The sequence below is a fragment of the Herpailurus yagouaroundi genome, unplaced genomic scaffold, assembly GCF_014898765.1.
Source record: "Herpailurus yagouaroundi ecotype Mexico unplaced genomic scaffold, PumYag 29, whole genome shotgun sequence".
Taxonomy (NCBI): Eukaryota; Metazoa; Chordata; class Mammalia; order Carnivora; family Felidae; genus Herpailurus; species Herpailurus yagouaroundi.
Genome location: NW_024412377.1, coordinates 115,818,882 through 115,833,150, shown reverse-complemented (window position 1 = coordinate 115,833,150; position 14,269 = coordinate 115,818,882). Strand labels below are relative to the sequence as shown.

At 41.9% G+C, this 14,269-nt stretch overlaps 1 protein-coding gene and 1 pseudogene across 4 annotated transcripts in view; both read right to left on the bottom strand.

Moving 5' to 3' along the window:
• IL6ST (interleukin 6 cytokine family signal transducer) overlaps positions 1-4,816 on the bottom strand; it is a 56,949-nt gene extending 52,133 nt beyond the window's left edge. For 3 of the 4 annotated variants that reach the window (XM_040452976.1, XM_040452984.1, XM_040453011.1), the window contains exon 1: positions 4,593-4,815. The gene's annotated coding sequence lies outside the window, so the exon portion shown is untranslated. Of the gene's footprint in view, positions 1-4,592 lie in introns of all 4 variants that reach the window. The other variant, XM_040453019.1, reaches the window with a different exon arrangement.
• A 766-nt stretch (positions 4,817-5,582) lies between these two features.
• LOC121015815 (tubulin alpha-1A chain-like) lies at positions 5,583-7,224 on the bottom strand (annotated as a pseudogene).
• Between the last annotated feature and the right edge of the window lie 7,045 nt (positions 7,225-14,269).

Here is a 14,269-nt window from a genome sequence, read left to right as displayed (position 1 = left end):
CATACACATTAGCTATGCCATCTTTGACTCTAAATGTCAAATGAAGATTATCAATGGCAAAATTCCAGCACATGCCAGTGTACAAACCAGAGCTGTACTATCTGAAACATAGCTGTGATGAGTTTACTTTGTGTTAGGGAATAGAGGTGAGGGAATATATACTAGAGAACATCCAACAAAAAACAGATTGTGCAGACAACCTATATGAAATGCACTATTCAGAAGTAAATATACAAATCTACCTCAAAGCAGAGGATGAAACTGAGTAAACAGAAAATGAAAATTTGGAGGTAGAACACCCAAATTTTAACCGGACAACAGATTTATTGTGCTGAAAGGAATAAAGCTCCTGCTCTGGGTATGTTTACATACACAGCTTTGAAATGATAATCTATACTATAGGCACATTTCAACAGATGAAGCTCTCAAGTCATGATCAAGTAGCTAACTTCTCATTAAATCTCATTAAGATATACTAGTCAGACAGAATAAAAGAGACTGTAACCATTGTGACAATATCAAAAGTGTTTCTGAAACATTCCATATTGTTGACTATCTTTGCTTCCTGAATTTCTTTTATCTCCTGGTTTCTATGTAACAATATTATGTTGTTGAAATCTTTCCTTTGTCTATTTTACTGTCTCCTTCATTGAATTCTCTGCTAGGTTTTATCTCCTGGCTATGAATGGAGCCAAGACTATTTAGGATCTACTACTTATTTTTTAAGTTTATTTATCTATTTGTGGGGGGGGGGGAGCAGAGAGGGAGAGAGAATCCCAAGCAGGGGTCCCACCCTGTCAGTGCCCCAACGCAGGCCTTGAACCCATGAACTATGAGATCATGACCTGAGCAGAAATCAAGACACAGTCACTGAACTGACTGAGCCACCCAGGCAGCCCTAGGATCTACTATTTTTAAAAAATACTAACTTCTTTGAAGATGTATGACTTGAACTATCATCTTCAAACAAAGTAATTTCAAGAATTCTGGCTGGAAACTTTCTTTTGATTCCAGTTATATATCACTGTCTTGGATATTCTGCTTCTGACTCAAATAGAAAGGTCTAAAAACAATACACACATATTGTATACATACATACATACATAAATGCACCTGCTTTTTACAAAAGTCACAGTACTCATCTTTTTACCCCATCTAAGACCACCCTCCTTGAACTGCCTAAGTCAATGGGGTCCATTGTTGTCCCTTATCTATTAAATTCTAGCTTGTCCAGTCTTCTTTCATGATGTCTTTCTCATTTGTCTCTTCTTTTCTACACACTACCATGACCCATGTAATCTAGGCACTGACCATCTTAGTACTTATCACTGCCTTCCTGCTTCCAGTCTCTTTCCATCCTCCAAATCATTCTAACATTACAGGTGGATGAATCTATTTATGACATTACTTTAAACTTGTCATTCTTTTCCTTAAAAGAGGAAACTTGAATGGTGAATATTAATGCCAAATATTTTAGCTATTTAAGAGTCTAAATATTTGGCTTCATGTGCCTGTCTCACTTATCTTCTCCAATATTTAAAATCTATTCTGGAGAGGCCTGGCTGACTCAGCCATAGAGCATGTGACTCTTGATCTAGGGGTTGTGAGTTCAAACTCCATGTTGGATGTAGAGATTAAAGAATAAATAAATAAATAGTAAAGTCTCTTCTAAAAACCCCCTCTACTCAGACTTTCCTCAAGCTATCCCACCATGATAGACCTAAAGAGAAGAGCAAACAATCTAATGAAGCTTTCATTTTACTTGACCTCATCTTGCCATTCACAATCTGATCTACATTTTATCACTCCCGACTAGCCACTCCTAGCCACTAAGTTCAAGCCACTGCAAACTACTAGACTTTCTCTAACACAGTTATTTCAGAGTTTTTACATCTACATATCCTATTCCCTGCCTCTAGAATGTCTTTTCCAGACTCTGCTTTGTACTGTGTATAACTCAGATGAAACACCATCTCTCCTGTGGAATTTCCCCCCACTCCCACAAACATCTTTGCTCCCAATGCACTCGAGTACCGTTTGGTAACAGGACCAATAACACTGTACTTCATATGCCTTGATATTCTCAGAATCTAAGATACTTTGAGGCACACAGAGAACAATTAAGAGTGGGTTTTAAAAGACTTTCTGGTATGGTCATATTATTCTAGTCACTGACATTCAAGTATACTACATGAAGAGACAGTATACGCATCACGGTTAAGAGCTCAGATTCCGAAGCCAGGCTGTCTAGGTATGAATTTTGGATCTACCTCTTATTAACTCTGTGGCATTAGACAAATTAACCTCTCTTTGCTTTAGCTGCCCTCCTTGTAAAAGGAAGATAATAACATTTACCTCCCAAGGCTATAAGGAATAAAAGAATTAATATGGGCAAAGAGCTCAGAAAAGTGACTGGCATAAAGTAAGGATTACATATGTGCTGGATATAATATAGCTTGGTTATTTCTGACCCTTTCTACACAGACCTCTATTTGGAATGGGTTTCCTTCATTTTTCTCCTTATCCAAATTTTACAAAGTTTTCAAGTCTGACCTCTGCTCAGTCTTTTGTGATCATTCCAAACCTTAAATAATCACTCCCGAATTTATATATCTACAGCATTTTCTGTATCATTCTGCATCTAATTAAAACTGCCTTGCACCCTTGCAATTTTTCATACATTTGTCAGCACAATTTCTGTAAACTCTATCAATGTCCTGACGATATTTCCTGCATCTTTGTGAATTCCTGGAGCCAGTTGTGTTTAGTATTTGTTGTGTAAAATAATAAATAGACTAGAAACTTCAACTCTGATCATACTGCCTTTGCAATCAAAGAAATGGAGAAGGCTATGAGAACATTCCACACATTTCTCTAGGAGCCAAGCTGTATTAGGGCCAGGGAATCCTGACTCCTGTTAAAATAAGAAGCACTCAAATAAGTTTTTTTTTGGGGGGGGGGAGGATGGGGAACCCTCTCTGCAGAACAGTTATGGGGGAGTCTAAAGTTCTCAAACTGTAGTAGTGGACCCTCCATGAGAAATGTGTCAGCATGAAAAAATGACCAACAGCGAGTACAGGACTTGCAATTACATAGATCTAGGTTTCAACGGACCCTGAGCCTCAGTTTCCTTCTTTATAAAGTGGGTACTGCAACATCTCCTTCATAGGTATACAATAATCGAAATTGCCCTAACATTTAACTCCAGTGCAAATTCCCTTAGGAAAATGTTGAAATAAAGTGAAAACACTGCAACTCATAAATAAAAATGAGAACACTGTCCACATTTTTCATTACATAAGAAAATATCTTAAGTTAGCTGGCAGCAGTACTGTAATATTCTAAATTACCTCTGAGAAAATTAAACGTGCATAATATTGTCAATTAATTACAGACATGCAAAGAGTGAAAAATTCCACTACAAAACTTATTCTCCTTTTCTCACACTTTCTCCATCCTGTAATTTTTTTCTTCCACTTGTGATTAAAAACAAGTGTTCAAAATTATCCCCCCCCCAAAAAAAAGCTGGAAAGCATGATTTAACTTAATATCAAGTTGGTTCTATAAATGTAAAATTCCATTTACAGTCCAAAAATACTTCCAAATGGGAATTATCATGAATTTAAGAAATTAAGATAATGGCGAACAGCTCATATGATGATCTGAGTCAGGAATTTCAAATTAAGAGTTGTCCAACTTGAAGCTGGCACTCACACAGTCTAAAGGGTTTGTTTACAGCACTGTCTTAACCAAAGGCTTCAATCTTTTAGAAGAGTCACCCTGGCATTCTAATCACTACTTATTTTAAAGCAGTGTAATCGGTGAAATGACCCCATACCAACTACACAAATTAAACCGAAATGGGTGTCCTTTCTTAAGGTAAAAAGAACAAAAGTGGCAAGTCTTACTTCTAACCTGATATTTTTTTCAAAGAAAAAATAGTTATGAATAAAATGCTGTCCATCTCCTAAAAAACAGAACCTTGCTGCGTGGAATAACCTTTAAGCTTGGTGAGGAGGGGTGAAATTTTAAAGATGAATTTGGTGCTTTTTCAGATACAGCGTTAGGTGGGCTTCGTTAGAACTGGTACACGTTAGAGATAAAAAGAATAAAGACGTCAGTTTAAAATGTTTTAAGATGAACTTCCAACAGTGTTGAAACATTACAATTTCAGGATGAAAAGACGGCTTTGGGGAAGAGACCTTAACCTCCAGGTAGAAAATGAAGAGTCAAATGCGGGGCTAGAGGAATTAAAGGGGCAAAAAGTGGGGATTTGGGGGCGAGGGCCTGAGAAGGGTACGTGTGTGTGTGTGTCCGCGCGCTGGAGGTAAGGTATGCACTTAGGGTTGAGAAATGTAGGTGACAAACTTGTAGAGATCAAATTCGGAGGTGTGCGAATAGGGAAAGGAACGAGGAATGTGGGGATTTCCAGACTGGGATTAACAAATTTAGGGCTCGCGCGCTGTTGGGGCTCCCCTCTCGCGAGGGAGGGTGGCCCTCTCCAATGCCAGGTCTCCGGGCCCGAACGCCCGGACCTATAGCCCTCACCCTCCCGCTACACGGCCCTTCACTTGGCCACGGAACCTCCTCACCTCAGGCCGCGGCGCCTCGCTCCTCAGCTTCTGTACAGCGCACGACTCCGTCGGTGCCAGGCCGGGCCCGTGGGCCGCGCAGCCGCGGCCTCCGGCTCAGCTACGCCCGGGCGTTCCCCGCGCGGCTCCACGGGCCTCTCGGTTCCTCGCTTCGGCTCCGGCTCGCTCCCGGCTGCTTCCCGCAGACGCGGCACGCGGCCCTCCTCCCACGGCGGGGCGCTGCGCCCCCTGACCCCGCCCCGCAGCGCCCTCGCCACGCCCCGCCTCCGGACTTAGGGACTGTATGCTGATTGGCCCCAGACAGACCCTGCGCGCCCGGGCATTGGGTCGGCTGCAGCCCGACGGCGAAGGGGCGGGACACCAGGCAGCTGCGATTCCCGTAACGAGGCTGCCGGCGTCCGGGATTCCGGTGGCTGCGCCCGCGTCGCCTCTCCTAGACCAGATCGAAGGGTTCCCCCCACCTCCCCTCTGCGGGCGGAAAGAGCGGAATGTTCCATTTTTCCGTGGAATAACGGGGTCGTGAACTGAAGCCCGGGTGCTTTTTATGCCTGCCGCCATCCCTTCTCGCCGCGGTTTCTTCGGCCTTCCTTCTCAGCCTTCCCTGAGGGACTCTGTGCCGCGAGGGACCGCCGGCCACCCTTAGGGACAGAGGAGGTGTGGGAACTCCCCGGGGAAAATGAAGAGTCCGATGGTCGTGACTGGACACCAGATTACCGCAGATCGTGGGGGCGCCGGCCTTGGTCCAACTCTTACACAAACGAACCTTGCCATGATATATATTTTTAACTTACTAAATGAGTTGGTTGTGATTGATCAGTGAACCCCAGAGCTGGTGACACACCAAGAAACTAGTTTTTCTTTGCGGTTTGCACCTCCTAATCTGTGATAAAAATACCTAGCAAAAACTAATTTCATTACATTCCTCCCCCGCCTGGGAAATGGGCCTTCAGGCTCACCGTGATTTTGTTTTTTTTGTTTTTTTTTTTTTTTTCATTTAAGACAGGGAATACTTTATTCAAACCCATCAGAGAAATGGACAGCTTGGATCTATAACAAAGAGTTGTGTTTTAAAGCATAGGTCAGTAATTGTATATGAGAGTATACACTGCTACATACAAAGTAACTGATCAGAGCACAACTTTTCAGTATTCAAAACAGAATAAGCTTCCCTGTAAAAGCAGCACCGTTGTGACATTTTTAACTTTAGTTTTCCTCTCCTTCCTCTTCACCCTCTCCTTCAACAGAATCCACACTAACCTCCTCATAATCCTCAAGGGCAGCCATGTCCTCATGGGCCTCAGAAAGCTTTCTTTTCCTGCATGCCCTCACCCACATACCAGTGAACAAAGGCACGCTTGGCATACATCAGGTCAAACTTGTGGTCCATGCGAGCCCAGGCCTCAGCAATGGCTGTGGTGTTGCTCAGCATGCACACAGCTCGCTGCACTTTGGCCAGGTCTCCACCAGGTACCACAGTGGGAGGCTGGTAATTAATACCAACTTTGAAGCCAGTGGGACACCAGTCCACAAACTTGATGGTACGCTTGGTCTTGATGGTGGCAATGGCAGCACTGACATCTTTGGGAACCACATCACCACAGTACAACAGGCAGCAAGCCATGTGTTTACCATGGCAAGGGTCACATTTCACCATCTGGTTGGCTGGCTCAAAGGATGCATTGGTGATCTCTGCTACAGAAAGCTGTTCATGGTAGGCTTTCTCAGCAGAGATGACAGGGGAATATGTGGCCAGAGGGAAGTGGATGCAGGGATAGGGTACCAGGTTGGTCTGGATTCTGTCAAATCAACATTCAGGGCTCCATCAAATCTGAGGGAAGCAGTGATGGAAGACACAATCTGACCTATCAACCTATTTAGGTTAGTGTAGGTTGGGCGTTCAATATCGAGGTTTCTACGACGGATGTCATAGATGGCCTCATTGTCTACCATGAAGGCACAATCAGAGTGCTCCAGGGTGGTGTGGGTAGTGAGGATGGAGTTGTAGGGCTCAACTACAGTGGAAACCTGGGGAGCTGGGTAAATGGAGAACTCCAGCTTGGACTTCTTGCCATAATCGACAAAGAAACGTTCCATCAGCAGGGAGGTGAACCCGGAACCAGTTCCCCCTCCAAAGCTGTGGAAAAACAAGAAGCCCTGAAGACCCATGCACTGGTTGGCCAGTTTTGAATTCAGTCCAAGACAAGGTCAATGATCTCCTTGCCAACGGTGTAGTGCCCTCAGGCATAGTTATTGGCAGCATCTTCCTTGCCTGTGATGAGCTGCTCAGGATGGAAGAGCTGGCGGTAGGTGCCAGTGCGAACTTCATCAATGACTGTGGGTTCCAGGTCTACAAACACTGCCCTGGGCACATGCTTGCCAGCACCCGTCTCACTGAAGAAGGTGTTGAAGGAGTCATCTCCTCCCCAACGGTCTTGTCACTTGGCATCTGGCCATCAGGCTGGAAGCCGTGTTCCAGGCAATAGAGCTCCCAGCAGGCATTGCTGATCTGAACACCAGCCTGGCCAGCGTGGATAGAGATGCATTCACGCATGTTGCTGCTTTGCGGCTGCCGAGCAGATGGCAGAGAGGAGGAGAGGTTGTTGCTTCTTATAGCGCGACTCTTAGGCAGTCGATGTAAGAGAACCTTCAGATTTTTTTTTTCCCTAAAGCAAGATGAGGAACTTAAAAGATAAGCTGTGTGTGTGTGTGTGTGTGTGTGTGTGTGTGTGTGTGTGTGTGTAAAGAAACATATGAGAGGCCAGGGCCTTTTGCGGAAAAATGACAATCTGTAGGAGGGCAATATACCTATAAATTAACAATTATAAAGTTTTTCATTACATTGAAGATCCAGAGTAAAACGCAGGATATACTATGATCTTTTTGTTGTTCAGATAATTTTTAAAAGACAGAGAAGTAAGTCTAGTGTTAAGGGAGTCCCAAGCAAACTTGGAGATGGCGCTCTGACATAGACAAGGCTTCAGTGTGTTCAGCTTGCTGCTCCTCATCATCCCATGGCTAATTTACAGAGTGTGGCTGGATTGTATTCTAGTTCTGCCATTTATAGGGGTGTTTAAAACAAACATATAACATCTAGTTAAAATTTTTATTTAGATCTAGCAAACATTTATTTAGAGGCAATGTGTAGTGGTTAAGTGTACCTTCTGCTTCCAGATGACCTGAGGTTGCATCCTGGTCCTGTCCCTTACCATGTCTGTAACCTTTGGCAGGTCATCTTGGTTTCTTTATCTGCAAAATGAGAATAAGGGTACCAACCTAATAGGGTTGCTGTAGAGGTTAAATGAGTTAAAATAGATGAGGTGCTTTGTATATAGTAGGTGCTAAATAAATTTGTAGTCATTAAATGTCTGTTATGTCAATGCTTCCTAAATCTTTCACATCACAGCATATATTGAAAATGATATTTCTCTGGCACAGGGAATAAAGTCAGAAGGAAAAAGTATCTCACAGCACAGTAGTCTGCCTTGTGCACTGGTCAAAAAAGCAAAAGACTGAGTTAGTCCCTTTGTGGTATCTCTGTACTGCCTTAGTCCAGCCCTAACCTCTAAGAAACTCACATTTTGTGGGGATAAACTCCTGGGCTAAAAGAATGAATCAATATTGGAGAAATATTTTTCAGAACAGGAAGAGCCCTTCTGCCTTGGCTGGAATTCTAGGACTTTGCAAACATCTCCTTAGGGTAGTGGCCCAAAATGACCACTTTTACATTAAGGATTTGTCATGAGAAAGCCCTGTAAAAATTCAATAATAAGTGGGATAAAGTGACATATCAATTAAGAACTTTCCAAGTATGCCTTAGGATCATGTGGGATTTCACATGTATCAAAAGTGGAGAGTTGGGAAGTGTACAGTGAGAGAGCAACACGAGGACAATGAGGTGACTTGAGAGTAGGTGAACAAAGCTAGGAAAAAATGCTATGTGACAAAGGTAATATATGTCTGAGAGAAATTTTGCCTGCTTGCTATTTGCATACAGTTGGCCCTCATCAAGATAGCCATTTACTTCCTTGCCTGTGCCCAAGTGTGTTTCTGAAACTCTGTGTCAGCCTTGGAACTATCCCCATGTCCTGCCCCAGCCTAATGATTTCAGCAAACATGATAATGACTCAGTTAGCACCCTGACCTCACAATTTCTCATCTTTCTCTGTTCCAATCATCTTCAACTTCACTCTAGCAGAAACCCACAGATGTAGCCACTCCTTGAATCCAGTCATCAGATGAAATTACTCCACCTGCAAAATTTTCAATTGTTAAGTTTCTTTCTACCCACAGCCACCTACTCTTGGACCTCTCTTACTCCCTCACTCCCACTTACTCTGTGATTTGTCCTCAGCGTGACCTCTAGTCTTGGTTCTCAAAGTTTATTAGTTATTTCCTACCTTCACTTTATCTCCCTAAACTGTGGGAGCCCTTTTAGCAACTTTCTTAACTGCATTCTTACTAGTATCTTCAATCCCCTTGACCTTCAGCCATATTTACCTTATCAATACTATTTCCTAACTATCCCTTGTGCTTGAACTACCAGCCCCACCCTGACATTTATTCCTAGCACGGAATCTTATTTCATTATTCCCTGGGAAAAACCAATACCATCATTTGTGAGCAATCTTATCTTTTCCCCAATTTAGGAGGCAACTGTATATCCTTTTCTTCTTTTCCCACTGCCTTATTCCTTTAAAAGTTTTCCTCCTTCTGTGTTCTGGGTCCTACTCTTACCAATTTCAGTCCCCTAGTTTAATGTTTTTCATTATTAGCATAAAATACTTTAGAAAGTTTAAAAATTAAATATTTAATTCAAACTATTAAATTAAAAATTTTTATTAAATTATTAAATTTAAAAAACATTAAATATTTAATCAATGGTGAGTTGGGGACATCTTGGGGACTCCAAATCTTTGTAACCTAATAGCATGTGATTCACCAAGAAAAATGAAAAGTAATTCAAAATAAGTTTAAAAATGGAGCAGTTTGCAGTTTCAGCCACACTGTAATCTACTTAATAAGTCTGGGATGAAATATGAACTTAAATCAAGTTGCAACCAAATTTGCAAGCTCAAAAACATGACAAATTTGTTTCAGAGCAACAAAACTAAGCATGAATGTGACTTCACTTCAAAAATTTTACTGAAGAATAATATATAATCACTGGGCATTCTGTAAGAGCACAACTTGATAGTTTTTCACAAATTGAGCAGAGCCATATAATGAGCATGTAGATCAAGAAAAAGAACATGACCAACACCCGCAAAAGGACCCTTCTGGTTATTGGAAAGTCACTGGTGACCACTATTCTAACTTCTAACACCACAGTTTTATGGCTATCGTTTTAAAATTGAGAATTTAGCAGAAACTTCTTAATTTATTAGTATTTGCTTATTTTATTTCATTTTAATGAATAACTATAGTAGATCAAGAGAGTTAGAAATGAAATAAATAGGGGCACCAGGGTGGCTGAATCGGTTGAGTGTCCACCTTTGGCTCAGGTCATGATCTTGCAGTCTATGAGTTGGAGTCACACTGGGCTCCCTGCTGTCAGCCTGTCAGTGCAGAGCCTGCTTTGGATCCTCTTTCCCCCTCCCCTGCTTGTGCTGTCCCCAAAATGAATAAATAGTTTTAAAAAAAAGAAATGAAATAAATACTGCTCTGTATAAAGGTTAAACACAAATGCAAATCGAAACAGAGGGAGTCTAGCATCTTGTTACTCTAGACCTCTGGATAACTATCAAATAGTTCTGGGTTTGTCAATGATCTTGCACTACCCTCTTTCACAGGGAGAATGAAAGGCCAGTGCAGAAGTGTGAGCAACAGTCAGGTGTATCCTATTCCCAGACAAATACACAGGATAAGGAAGTCCGTTATTAGGACTACAGCTTTGCAGTGGCCCAGACTAGCTTTAAAATATCACCTTAAGGATTTTCACCATACTTTGCTTTTGTTAACGTTGACACAACACTTGGAGAAGCAAAGGTTTTTCCGCTGTTGACCCTCATATGCAAGAATACTTTTCAGTTACAAAACAGATTCCTTGGCTAGAAGTTTGATACTTAGTACTAAAACCAGATAAATAAGAAAGTACCAACATGAATGTTTTAAAAAAAATATTTTATTTTATGGGTTTGTATGGCCAAGAATTTCCAGGCCTTTGCCTAGAATTTGGATAAAGTTTCAGTACTAACTGTATTAAATAATGGCTGAGGCAAATGTGTGTCTGTCTCTTCAAGGGAAGCTGGCGCACTGGTGCCTACTGAAAAGGCAAAAATTAAATGAATATACTTGTAGGAATAGCTGGAATGTTTTGAAAATGGTCCTGATTTTCTTTAGAATTTTAGGGTTTGATCATTTTCTGGGATTGACAAATAAATGGAATTTAGTGTTGAGTCAAATAAGAATGGTAACAAAGCTAATCTAGCTCGTATTTCAAATTATGAGAATCACTATTTTGCTGTAGGTGGGCATGATACACAGACACTTAGTGTAAATTCTATGTATGATCTCTTGCTTCCCAGTGTTCTTTGTGTGATTTCCTCTCCGTGAGAGAAGGGCTGTAAAGAACTATGCTATGTGAGATTACAGTGACCATCTTGCTAGTGTCTCTCTGTTGTGGCTTTAAAAACTCAAACTGCCATATTGTGGCCTCTATGTTATATGAAACTGAAATATTTGTCTTGTGAGGAGACTCTTTCTTGCTGGCTTTGATGAAGCAAACTGCCATTCTGTGGGCAGTCATATGGAGAGATCCATGTATCAAGGAATGGAAGATGGCCTCTGGCCAACAGCTAGTAAGTAACTGAAGCCTTCAGTCTTACAACCTCAAGGAACTTAATTCTGCCAACAAAAGCAGATCCTGCCCAAGTGAAGCCTTGGATAAGACAGCATCCTCAGCCACCAAACTGACTGCAGCCTTGTGAGACCCAAAGCAGAGAATTCAGTCAAGTTGTGCTCAGACTCTTGACCCATAACTGTGAGATAATAAATGTGTGTTGTTTAAGATAAGTTTATAGTAATTTGTGCAGCAATAGAAAACTAACATAGCAGGCAAAAGTTTAAAGCTATTTACATATATGTATACACTGAATGTTATTTTTACATATTCAAATCTGGCATTTCTTAAGTCAATAAAAAGAGCTGGATCGAGAGAAGGGAATTATATTAAATAGGAGCTTGCTCTGGTATTCCAAAGACCCAGGAATTAAGGGGATACCAACTGTTCCAGTTTATTCAATTCATTTATTCCATAAACATTTACTGAACATTCACTATGTGACAGGCACTGAGATATGGATCTGAATAAGAGACATGTGTTGTTCTTGAGACTCTCAAAGTCTAATGAGAAAGGTAAACAAACCAGCAATTACAGCTACGTCATAGTGCTGTGAGAAAGGTGTTAAGAGAACATTTGGGCACTTTTTGGGATGAATACTGGGTGTCAAATGTAAGAGATGAATCACTGGGTTCTGTTCCTGAAACAGACTACACTGTATGTTAACTAACTTGAATTTAAATAAAATAAAGAAATAGACAACATCTGAAAGTGCTCATGCAAGAATACTTAATGAACTGGGGATTATAATAACTCTGTACTTCTCTCTACCTCCAATCTCACCTCCTCAGACTCTGTGGTGGCTTAAAGATGGTTACAAATTCCATGATATCCCCTGTGGAAGGGTGAGGTCTATTTTTCTTCCTATTGAATTTAGGGAAGCTTGAGTATGGCATGGATCAATACAATACAGAAAAAGTGCCTCTATGCCAGTTCAGAGGCAGCTTCTTCTTCTCCTCCTTCTCCTTCTTCTTCCTCTCCTTATTCTTCCTCTTCCTCTTCTTCCTCTTCTTCTCCTTCTCCTCCTCCTCCTTCTCTTCTTTTTCCTCTTCCTCTTCTTCCTCTTCCTCTTCTTTCTCCTCTTCTTCTCCTTCTCCTTCTTCTCCTTCGTCTTCCTCCTCCTCCTCCCTCTCCCTCCCCTTCTTCTTCTCCTTCTCCTTCCTCTTTCTTCTTCTTCTTCTCCTTCTCCTTCTTTTCCTTTTAATTAAGAAGCCCAACATCACAACCCTGAGATCAAGACCTGAGCCACATCAAGTGTAAGACACTTAGGCAACTGAGCCACCTAGGCACCCAGGGGCTAACCTTTAAGAAAAGCTTTCACCTTGGTATCTGGAAATCTTGAGCCCCTATGTCAGAAGTCTAATTTCCTTCTTAGACCATATGAAGAGGGCTGGGATGACATGGAGAGGGACAGTGGCCCACCTGCCCAGTTACCAAAAGTAAAACCATCTTGTAACATCCATACCAGATTAGCTGCCAGATGCATACTACCATGATGCCAATCAGTGCCACAGAGAGCAGAAGAATTGCCTAGCTAGTCCTGCCCAATTCCTGACCTCCAAAACTGTGACATGTAATAAAATGTTATTTTAAATTACTAAGTTTTCTTAGGGAGGAATAAACAACCAGAATGAAACCCTCAGATCCATCATGCACAATGCTGAAAATGTGACCATCTCTTCCAAAGCCTTTTCATCACCAAGCCACTTTTGTGTGTCTTAAAAGTCTTCCATTGCCTGACCTCTCCTTACTTCTCCAGCCTTATCTTTAATATAACTTCCAACACCAGGCTGTCACATTACCAATTTGCTAATGGTTCCTGGGCCAACTTCCAATACACTGTTTCCTGCTTCCATGCCAAGAAAAGACAGCGTATGCTGTCCCCTTGCCCTATCATTGCCTGCTTCATTTTCTTTGCCTAACTTGATTACCATCTTTCAATATTCATCCTAGGAGTTACTGCCTCCTTCCAGAAATATATCTGACTTTTTCCCCTGCTCTAGGCCATGAGAAACTTACAACAAAGAATGCAAATGACTCCAGATGATCTCTTCTACTTCCTTTTCTCCAGTGTTACCTAACTTCTGGGTCAGCAGGAAAGGGCTTCTGTCCTTAGTCTTGACATGGCCTGGCATCTGTTGAGATGACCAATAGCCCCATGTGGTTCTTGGGTGCTACATTAGGTACCTGGGGAGATAATTTTGACACACCTGGACTCATGATGTGCACGTCGTATGCCACTTTCCACTTTTGTGATGCACTGTTATGGCTATTGGACCCCTTGGGCCCTTTGTCAGCTAAATGTTGTGCCCTTATTGAGAGTCTAGGAGCAATTTAGCTCTTCATCTGTGCCCCTCTGGGGCTGCTAGAGATTCAGAGGGGCTGCCTTAAGCTTTCCCTATCCATAGCACTCTATGTGACCATTTTTACCTTACTACTGTCACAACATTGTGTGCTAGGAAACACCGTTAGGCTGTTGCCTCCCAGGATTTTACATGGTAACAGATCCCCAACATCATCATGAGCCTCCATCATCTTTCCCCACCATAGAGCTAACCTCAAGGTAAAGGGCATGGTAAAAGAGCCTTTCTTATAACTCTAATACCTCTGTTTCTCTTGCTTACACTCATTTCTCTACTTTTGTTCTCCCCAACTTGGGAAGTCTTTATCGGCCTGGAAGTGGGTGTGGGTGGGAGGTTGATGCTAAATGTTTGTTATCACAGCAGAAGGGAGAATTAAAACTGGGCAGCAAACCCTCTTCCCAAACCCTTCTGTCTTATACTGGACCAAGGCTTTTGAACTTGAAAGCCAAGAGTTTGACACCTTTATTCCCTATTAA